This window comes from Vitis riparia, chromosome 10, assembly GCF_004353265.1.
Source record: "Vitis riparia cultivar Riparia Gloire de Montpellier isolate 1030 chromosome 10, EGFV_Vit.rip_1.0, whole genome shotgun sequence".
NCBI lineage: Eukaryota > Viridiplantae > Streptophyta > Magnoliopsida > Vitales > Vitaceae > Vitis > Vitis riparia.
The window spans coordinates 4,232,945-4,242,882 of NC_048440.1; the positions used below are offsets into that span (position 1 = coordinate 4,232,945).

At 38.5% G+C, this 9,938-nt stretch overlaps 1 long non-coding RNA gene across 2 annotated transcripts; it reads right to left on the reverse strand.

Annotated features, from left to right (window-relative positions):
* Nucleotides 1-5,647: 5,647 nt before the first annotated feature.
* Nucleotides 5,648-9,681, reverse strand: LOC117924132. Of its 2 annotated transcripts, XR_004652721.1 has the most exons (4): nt 9,519-9,681; nt 9,253-9,371; nt 8,279-8,477; nt 5,648-6,329 (listed from the first exon to the last, which is right to left on the reverse strand). It is a non-coding gene; the product is annotated as an uncharacterized LOC117924132 (long non-coding RNA). The 2 variants fall into 2 exon arrangements; XR_004652720.1 differs by lacking the exon at nt 9,519-9,681 and having other exon boundaries at nt 9,253-9,509.
* Between the last annotated feature and the right edge of the window lie 257 nt (nt 9,682-9,938).

Sequence of the window (9,938 nt, forward strand, 5' to 3'; positions counted from 1 at the left end):
GATGAAGGGGTTAAGTTGTTAAGGAAAGAAGAAGAATGGAATAAGGAAGTCGAAGCTAAGGCTTTCCATCTAGCTGGGGAGAGGAATGTGGTGGAGACTAACAAGAAGAAGGCCGATGAGGAGGTTGAGCAACTGAGACAAGAGTTGTAGGAGCTTCGAGCGGGGTTTGCCGTTCATAAGAAAGAACTGGAAGCTGAGTATCAGAAACAAGTGGACGACATGTTCTTTTATGGCTATCAATGTTATATGAAGAAACATGGCATTACCCAAGACACTCTTAGCTTTCCTTTGGATGATGAGGACAAAGTTGTAGGTGGCTCTGCTCAAGGAGATGGAGATGCTGCTAGAATTGATCCCTCTGATGGCCAAGCGTAACTTTGTTTCCTTTTTCTTTTTTTTTTCTAATTAGAGATGGCCTAGATGGAAATTTGTAAAGACACTAAATATTTATACTTTCAATATATTTATCCTCATCTTTTTATTTCTCATATACTTTACTTTCATAAGCAAGTTTCATTGATAATACTGCTTTAGGTTAGATATATTCCAAGGGCAGACCAGGGGTACACCATCGAGTGCTTGAAGATGGTATGCTCCTGAGTTCCCAGCCTTAGTCACAACATAGGGCCCTTCCCAATTAGCCTAAAGCTTTCCGACTCCTACTTCGGCTGTGTTCTCAAAGACTCTTCTGAGGACTAAGGTTCTAGTCCGAAAAACACATGGCTGGGCCTTTTTTTTTTTTTTTTTTTGTAATGAGCAATGGCTCTTTGGCGATAGGAAGCCATCTGGATAGCCGCTTTCCCTCGTATCTCATCTGCCCAATCCAACTATCTTTCGAGTTCCTCATTGTCGTCTCTTTGACCTTGCACGACCATTTTGACAGTAGGCATGCCTATCTCAATTAGAATAACGACTTCCATTCCATAGGGAAGGGCGAAAGGGCTAACTCTTGTTGACCGTCTAGATGTTGCCCGGTAAGCCCACAAAACTTCAAGTAGTTCGTCTACCCACTTCCCCTTGGCTCATTCCAACATTTTCTTTAGTGCAGTCAATAGGGTCTTGTTTGTTGTCTCCGTTTGTCGTTGCTCTAAGGATAGCGGGGCGTTGAATATAGGATCTTAATGTTTAGCTCCGAGCAAAATGTTCAAAAAACGATGCTATCAAATTGTGGCCTATTGTCTACCATAATCGCTTGTAAGACTCTGAACTGGCACACGATGTTTTTCCTAACGAACTTGGAGACATCTTTGTCCTTGATGTTAGTGTAAGCTTCTGTTTCTACCCATTTACTGAATTAATTAGTTGCTACGAGCAAAAATTTCTTTTATGCTATTGCAACGAGTAAGGGGTCGACTATGTCCATCTCCCATTGTGTGAACGACCAAGGGCTTATGACTGGATTGAGAACTTCAGAAGGCACACGGGGGACAGGACCATATCTCTGACATAGGTCGCACCTCTTAACATAATTTTCAGCATCTTGCTTTATGGTGAGCTAATAGTACCCTTGCGTGTGAGCACGATGTGCTAGGGCCCATCTCCCTGGATGATTGTTGGATACACCTTCATGGAGTTCCGCTATGACACACTTAGCTTCCAGATCACTCAAGCATCTTAGGTACGGTCCTCCAAATGATCGTTTATAGAAACAGTCATTGATTAGAGTGAAGCCGGTGGCTTGTATGTGGACTTTGTGCTCATGCTTCTCGTCTTCTAGTAGTTCTCCTGTTTGGAGGTATTCCATAATGTCGTGCATCCTGCTGAGGTCTACCTTAATATCACTACATGTTAGTCCTGGTGTGATTGAGGATGTGGCTTGGAGGTAGATGGGCAACATTACTGCCTCTCTTATAGGGAGAGTGGTAGCTATTCCGGCTAGTGAGTCAACCTTCAAATTCTCCGTCTAGGGTATCTGCCTAACTATCCATTTGTCTAGCCTTTTCAAGCTGTCTTCTACCATGGTGAGATAGCGAGCCATACATTCATCATTTGCTTCGTATTCTTTCTTAATTTGCCCAACAATTAGTTGAGAGTTGTTGCATATTTTCAACATTGTTGCAGCCAAAGTAAGGGTAAGGTCTAACCTAGCCAGGACAACCTCATACTTTGCTTCATTGTTAGAGGCAGAAAAGTTGAACTGGATAGCCTGCTCTAACAGTTCTCCAATTGGTGATTGTAGGATCAGACCTACTCCGGGACCGGAAGCTCTAGATGCTCCGTTCACATGAAATGTCCACCACTCCTCCCTAGGGAATTCAACTGGATGTGCTGGATTTAGAGAGTTCGACTATAAAGTCAACCATGATTTGCCCTTTCAATGTTAATCTTAGCTAGTATTTGATTCCGTATTCACTTAACTCAATGGCCCATTTCAACATTTGTCCAAATAGATCCGGTTTATGCAGGGTGCTTCGGAGTGGTTGATTCATGAGTATAGTCACTTGGTGAGCCTGGAAGTACTGGCAAAGTTTTTGGACGACACTTTACAAAGTTAAGGTCATTTGATCCATTCTGGAGTATCGGGTTTCTACATCTACCATTGCTTTGCTCAAGTAGTAGACATGTCTTTGCTTTTTGTCTCGTATGGGTTAAAACAGGATAGCACTGATCGCACAGTTAGACACACCCAAATACATGTAAAGTTGTTCGCCAGATTGGGGGTTGCTCAGGATGAGTGGCTTGGTGAGGTAGCACTTGACTTCCTCAAATGCCTACCTGTATTCATCCATCCAGTCAAATGTGCTTGCTTCCCTGAGCATGAGGAAGAAAGGTCTCAGATTGTCTGTGAAACGGGCTATGAAACGCCCTAAAACGGCTAGACGACCAGTGAGACGCTGCAACTCTTTTTTGCTATTCGGGGGAGGTGTTTCAAGGACAACTCTTATTTGATCTGGATTAACTTCGATTCCTCTTTGGGATACCATAAACCCTAGAAACTTTCCCGCACTAACACGAAAAGTGCACTTAGCTGGGTTGAGTGTAATATTGTATGCCCGAATTAGGTGGAACATTTCTTCCAAGTGTTGGGCGTGTTCACCCCGGGCTTCATTTTTCACAACAATGTCGTCGATGTAGACTTCACAGTTCGGCCGATCAAGGGCTTGAAGATCTTTGTCATCAATCTTTGATAGGTAGAGCCAACATTCTTGAGCTCGAATAGCATGACTTTGTAGTAGTAAAACCCATGTGGTGTCACAAAGGCTGTGTTTTCTTCATCCAATTGGAACATGGGGATCTGGTGGTATCCAAAGAAAGCGTTTATGAAAGAGAGCATTCCATGCCCGATGGTGGCATCAACTATCTGATCTATCTAGGGTAAGAAAAAACTATCCTTCGAACATGCGTCATTCATGTTGGTGTAGTTGACGCAAACCCATCATTTCCCATCCTTTTTTAGAAGGACCACCATGTTTGCCAACCAATCTGGATACTTGACTTTCCTAATAAATCCAACTACCAGTAACTTATCGATCTCTGCTTGGATGATTTTCTGCCTATTCGGATGGAAGTGTCGAACCTTCTATCGGACGGGACGTGAGGATGGTATGACGTTGAGTAGGTGAGAGGCCACAGATGGATAGATTCTCGGCATGTCAAAATGAGTCAAAGCAAAGACATCTTTGTTTCACTGAAGCACACTTCCGAGCAATTCCAATTCATCCAGCACGAGAAGGGAGCTAGTGTAGGTGACCTAATCTATGTCATGTGAGAGGCATAGAGGTTGGAGTGGATAAGCCGTAGGTGGGTCCTTTTCTGCCAGGTTCAGTAATTGTTATTGCTCATCTCTATTTGATTATTTTGGACGTGCCTCCCCACTGGTTGGGTGTCTGGAATCTATTGCCTCTTGATATTATTGGTGGACAACTAGTTGATTCTCAAGAAGGTCGATTTGTTTGTTCTCAGTGAGGTAGCTCACCATCTGATGGTATGTAGAGGGAGCGACTTAAATTTTATGAAGCCATGCGCGTCCCACGATGGCGTTGAAAGGGGATAAACCCTCTACTACCGAGAATTGCACGTTCAGGGTGACCGGGCCAGCTTGGACGGGTAATACAACATCGCCTTGAGAAGTCGTCGTGGCTCCATTGAACTCGGATAGTAACCGTCCTGGGTTTCCTAAGGCAGATGGTGGGAAGCCCATTTGCTTGTAAGTTGACATTTGTAAGAGGTCAGTTGAGCTACTCGAATCAATCAGAACTCTTCTTACATCAAACCCACTTATTTCTAGGGTTAGGACTAGAGCGTCTTCGTGTGGTTGCAATACCCGGTTAGCATTTATTAGAGGGAAGGTAACCGTGCCGTCGACGAGGCGTGTACTTCCTTCTGGTAAGTTGTTCTGAACGGAGCTAATTCATTCTCTTACGGAGGTCGAGTGGATCAACCTTTGTCTTTTCCACTTGGAGTTGTATCTTTCTTTAGCGGGGCCTCCATGAATGTAGTTGATGACAACTCTAGGAGCTACTGAAGTCATGGGGGCTTGGACGGCTAGGTCTCGGGCCATCTCTCTTTGCCCACCAATTATGCGGACATATTGTTTTAGGTGTCCAGCCATGATTAGTCTTTCCACTAAGTAGTGAAGACTTCTGCATTGTTCGGTGCTATAGCTATGATATTTAGGATAGGCACACCTTCTGCTCCGATCCCATTTAGTCGGATCTATCTTGATCGACTCTGGCCACCTGAAATTAGACAGATCACAGATCATTGGGAGGAGTTTTTCATGTAAGATACTGAGGGGGATCAGACTAGATTGACTCGGCTACTATTGGCCATCCTACCCCTTATTAGCTTGTCTCAATTAGTTTGAGGGCTTAGAGTTTCCTGCACGGTCATGCCTAGTCGGATGATTGGTGACCAAGACCTGTTGAGTAACCGCCCAGACGTCGTTCTTGAGCATGGAGTACTTATTTGCTCATCTAAACAGGTCGTCCATCGTTGCCAACAGCTTCTTTACGAGAGACTCAAAAAACGGTGTGCCCGGACAGATGCATTGCTTGAAGATTTGCAAGATGGCATCCATGTTGCAGGACTCTACTTGGAGCATAGCTTGTTGATGTGCAAATTCGCAAGTATACGAATTGTTCAAGTAATATAATTGTACCTAAGTACGAACATCGAACCCACAAGGACTATGTTATTAATTACTAAAATTTATTATTTCTCCTACTATTTGATCAACCGAATTTTTAAAGTTTCAGAAGAAAGTAACTTAAACAATTAAAGAAAATAAATTCAAACTCTTATGATTTAAACGATCTAGGGCTTTTGATTTCACTACAAACACTTTCATGCAATTGATTGCTTAACCTAATTTCTGGTATGCTTTATTTGGAGATTTAATTTCCTAAGCCAACCAATATTTTCTCTCGAAATATATCAAATTGCTCCTTAAATTACTAACCCAGCATATCTCTATGTGAATTTAAGTCTAAAGGAGTAATTAAAATCTATGGAATTATTATAGATCTAACTATTAATATCTTAGAACATGGTAATGTATCTCTACTATTCATTTATATTAATGTAATCTATTATACGGATCTAATTTAGATTCTAACTCTCGTTATCAACCTAAATCATAAATTCGATCAAAATTTGGGCCCTTAAGAATTGAAAGCTTTAAGTGCATAATAGATACACAAATAAATTGATGCAAAACAGAGAATTAAATTAAACTAATCAAAAACATAAATCATGATTGAGCTACATCTCATCCCTAAACAAAGGAAATTAGCTCATATTAAGATGAAGAACAAACATCCTGAATTACAATCATAAAGAAAAGAGAAGAATAAACTAGAAAAGTAGAAGGAAATCTGTAAATCCCCTTCTTGTTCTCTAAGCTCTCTCTTCTCCCAGGTCTCTCCTCCCTCCGAAATAAACCCTACTTTCGTCTATTTATAGCCCATGTATCACAAACTCATGTCCTACCTAATTCAGATTTGAACAAAATGAGATAAGGACAAATAATTTTCAAATTTTAAATATCGCGTCGTGGCACTCAATGCCTCCCATCGCAGCGTTTTAGTCTCGGGTCCTGAGGATTTCTGAAATTCCTTCGAGCGCCGCAGCGGAGATGTTCCTCCTACCGCGACAATTTTGTCTCGGGTCCCCAACTATGATTTTCAACATGTGCACGCCACAGCACTTAAGTCATTCCCGCCACAGCGCTTTCCTCTCGGGTAAGTTACTCAAATTGTCACGTAAGAGGCCGCCACAGCGCTTGAGAGCTCCTGTCGTGGCGGTTTTCACATTTTCACTAAACTTCATATTTTTCTTCCAATTTTGCCTCATATTGCTCCATTTTCGTACTCTTGGCTATTTGAGACCTAAAACAATAAAAATAATGATTGTTGAGATAAAATTACTCTTAAACTAATGAAATATCAAGTTAAATCATAGCTAATAAGTTGCTCTAAATCAACTTATCAAATTCCCCCAAACTTAACATTTTGCTAGTCCTCGAGCAAAAACAAAATAAAATCTAACCTAAAACTATCCTAAAAACAATTAGATCACAAACTAAATCAAGACTCAAAACTTCTCAAACTTCCATAATCAAATTCATTCATCAAGTTTAATTCATAATATTGTCTCAAAAATTACTAATAACACAAAGTCATCAAGAATCTATCGAACATTACAAAAATTAGAAGGGTCACTCACACATTCATTCCATTCAAACCTTTAATCTTCCGAAAAATCCAAGTAAGCAATCTTTCAAACAATCAATTCTACTACCCCGGATAATTTTATAAAAACAATTATAGACAAAGTCGACCTCTAAAAAGTAATGTATGATATCAAATCTCATAGGCTTGGCTTTCTTGTCACTCTCCACTAATGTAAACTCATTATGTTACCTCGGATCAAAAGGTTTTTAATAAGATTGTAATGTTAGGCTAAGGTGTTGGCTCATAAAGAATGGAAAGGATCAATTCAAAGAATGAGAACACTCACAATTGAACAAAATTTAACAAACTCAAGAGCTTTTAATACTAACATCACTTCACTTCATATATATCGTGAAACTTTTCATACTTTTTCTTTCTTTCGTGCTCATAAACACTTTCCACATATTTCCCCACTAATGCCATTTTTTTTCCCCACTTTTTTTTTTTTTTTTAAACACATTCTTCCTTTAATTCTTCAAAACCCCCAAACTTATTATAGTTGGGGTTAACAATACATTTTTCCATCATTTCCTCCTTAATAAAATATTTTTGCTCTCAAACAAAATACATAACAAACATGAAAATGTTCTCATCAAGGGTAAGGATAAGTGTTTAGGCTTAAAATAGGTAGGAAGATATGTTTAAAAAAGGAAAAATAAGGCTAGCATTATACAAAAGGGCTCAAATAGGTAACTAGCAGATAAAATATTCTGGGTAAGGTAAGAAAAGCTCAAACAATCCAAAAATGGCCTAAATCATCTCCTAAGTAACATGAAAATCTAGGATTTCGCCTCGAGTAACAATTAGCCAAGTTATAAAACTTGTTGAGATCTCTAATCATCCAAAATTGTCTAAATAAAATGTCTCTAAGCATGCAGAAGAAGATCGTTATCAAAATCACCATGCTAGACTAACATCGAATCTCAAATCCAAACAAAACAAACATCCAAATTATCCTCCAAATCTAAGTAATATCAAATTCCATCTCAACAACCACGCATCATAGCAATCAATAAATTATCATTGACTATATGAATCAACTCGAAGAACCAAACAAAATTAATGCTCAAAAATCAAGAAGTTTCGAAACATTTTTAACTGAATTTAGCTAAACCCAAAAGAAATTAATCGTTTCTCCCAAACTTAATTACCTTCATTGCCCTCAATGAACAAAAGAAAATAAAGTAAGGAAAAATTAAGGAAAAGAAAAACTCTATTTTTTGATGAATTTTTTTGGGACACATCAAAAAATCTCTCATTTCTCATTTAGCAGTGTCTTAAAAAAAATAAAAAAATTCTTGTGACCAAATAAGATTGTTAGCTAACATCAATAATCATAATTTAGTTTATACAACCCAAAATAAAATAAAATAAAATAAATAAAAATTGAATAAAATAAACAAAAACAAAAAATAGAACATAAAATTTTATTGTAGCTCCTCATCACCACCAACATCTCTGCCACCCTCCATTAGCTGTAAAAACTGGCATAGTTGGAAACTAAGACATATCCACCGTCATTCCAATTGCCAACATCCTCATAATCTCTCCAATAGTATTATTGGAGGAATACTGATAATTAATCAATTGTTGTAGCTGCTCACCTTATGAGTAACCTGGCCCTTTAATCTTTCCATACACTCGGCCATAGTAAGGGGCCTTGAAGAAGAAGACTATTGCTTTGTTTGTGAACCCTGAACACCCAGCCTCATTCTGTCATTTCCCTTCATTGCTTGCACCTTGTTATCCATTATTGCCGACATAGGAGTTAAAGACTCCTCATTCTGTCCATATTAGACCCCACTAGCAGCGCACATAGCAATATCAATGACGGATAAAATAAGGACATGGATGAATGCTTAGCACACTTAATGATATGGGATGATAAAAATTTTCCCAAATCTAAAGACTTTCCAGTAACAATAGAATAAAAAAACACTACCCGTTCTTTATTAATATCACTAAAATGTCTTACTGGCATCAACCTCGCCGCCAAGAAATAATACCAAGCTTTACATTCCCTAGTTAACCCAATACTTGGGAAGGTGACCGACTTATCATCTGACATCTTCCATTAAGTACCTAAAACTGCAATAGTCCTTAATACCTCTTGATAATCAATTTTTCTACCAAGAAAAGCAGTATAATCATCACTCTCAATATCAGGCAAGTTGAAAAAAAACATTAATAGCATGTCCACTAAAACCTACTTGTTTTCCTCTCACAAATACCTTTCGGTGATGATGTTCAAGGATATTGGCATAAAATTCCCTAACAACCGAAATGATTGCAGCTAGAGGTTGAGCATAAAAATTATCTCATTTTCTCTCCCTAATATTAGCTATAATGGTTAGCCAATTTATTCTAGTTACACACAAACCCCTCTCAGCTATTAGGTTTTGGTTTGAAATAGAGTCATAATATCTATTCTAGGCATTTTCACTAACAAATTTGGTTTTATCAAATTGTATCACACCCTTGCCCTTCCTTTTCTCACTACGCGATGCATCCATATTCAACACAATCTTCAATCCAGCAACAAATCACATAAACGAAAATCAAAGATAGAAATCCTTACCAAATTGTAGCAAAAAGGTAGAAACAATCACCCCAAATCACGACCAACAAGAAAAATGATTGAATCTACGACTTCTCTTCCAAAATTACACCAAATGAATCTTCAGTCTTGCCAAATCTCTAAAATCCATGAGTAATCCCAAAAGGAAACAAAGAATTTGAGGTTTAAATATGATTAGGATCGAAAGATAGAGAGAAAGTGGAGAGAAAATGAGAAAAGCTTTTCATGAAAAATGAAGGAAAATGGCCCTTAAAACACCCACTTACTTATCGCGCAACGGCACTCAAGTCTTTCTGCCGTGACACAAAACCCTAATTTTTATAAGTTAATTCAATTGGGGGTGACTGCTGCAGTGCATAGCCTTACACACCGCGGCGATTTATCCTCGGGTCTTCTTATTATACAGAGTTTGAAGAGCCCGCCGCAGCGCTCAATGCTTCCTGTCACGATGCTTTTCACTAGGTATGTAAAAAGCCCTTTCTCCTGAAAATAAAGGGAAAGTAGTTAAAAATAAAAATAAAAATAATTCCTAAACTACCAAATAATTAACTCTAAAAATTCACCAACTAAATTAAATTTGAAACAAAATAAAAACAAAATTGATAAAATTCCTAACAACTAAAATAATTCAAATTTCAAAAATAAAAATTGTTCAAACTAAAATAAAATAAAATAAAATAAATGCT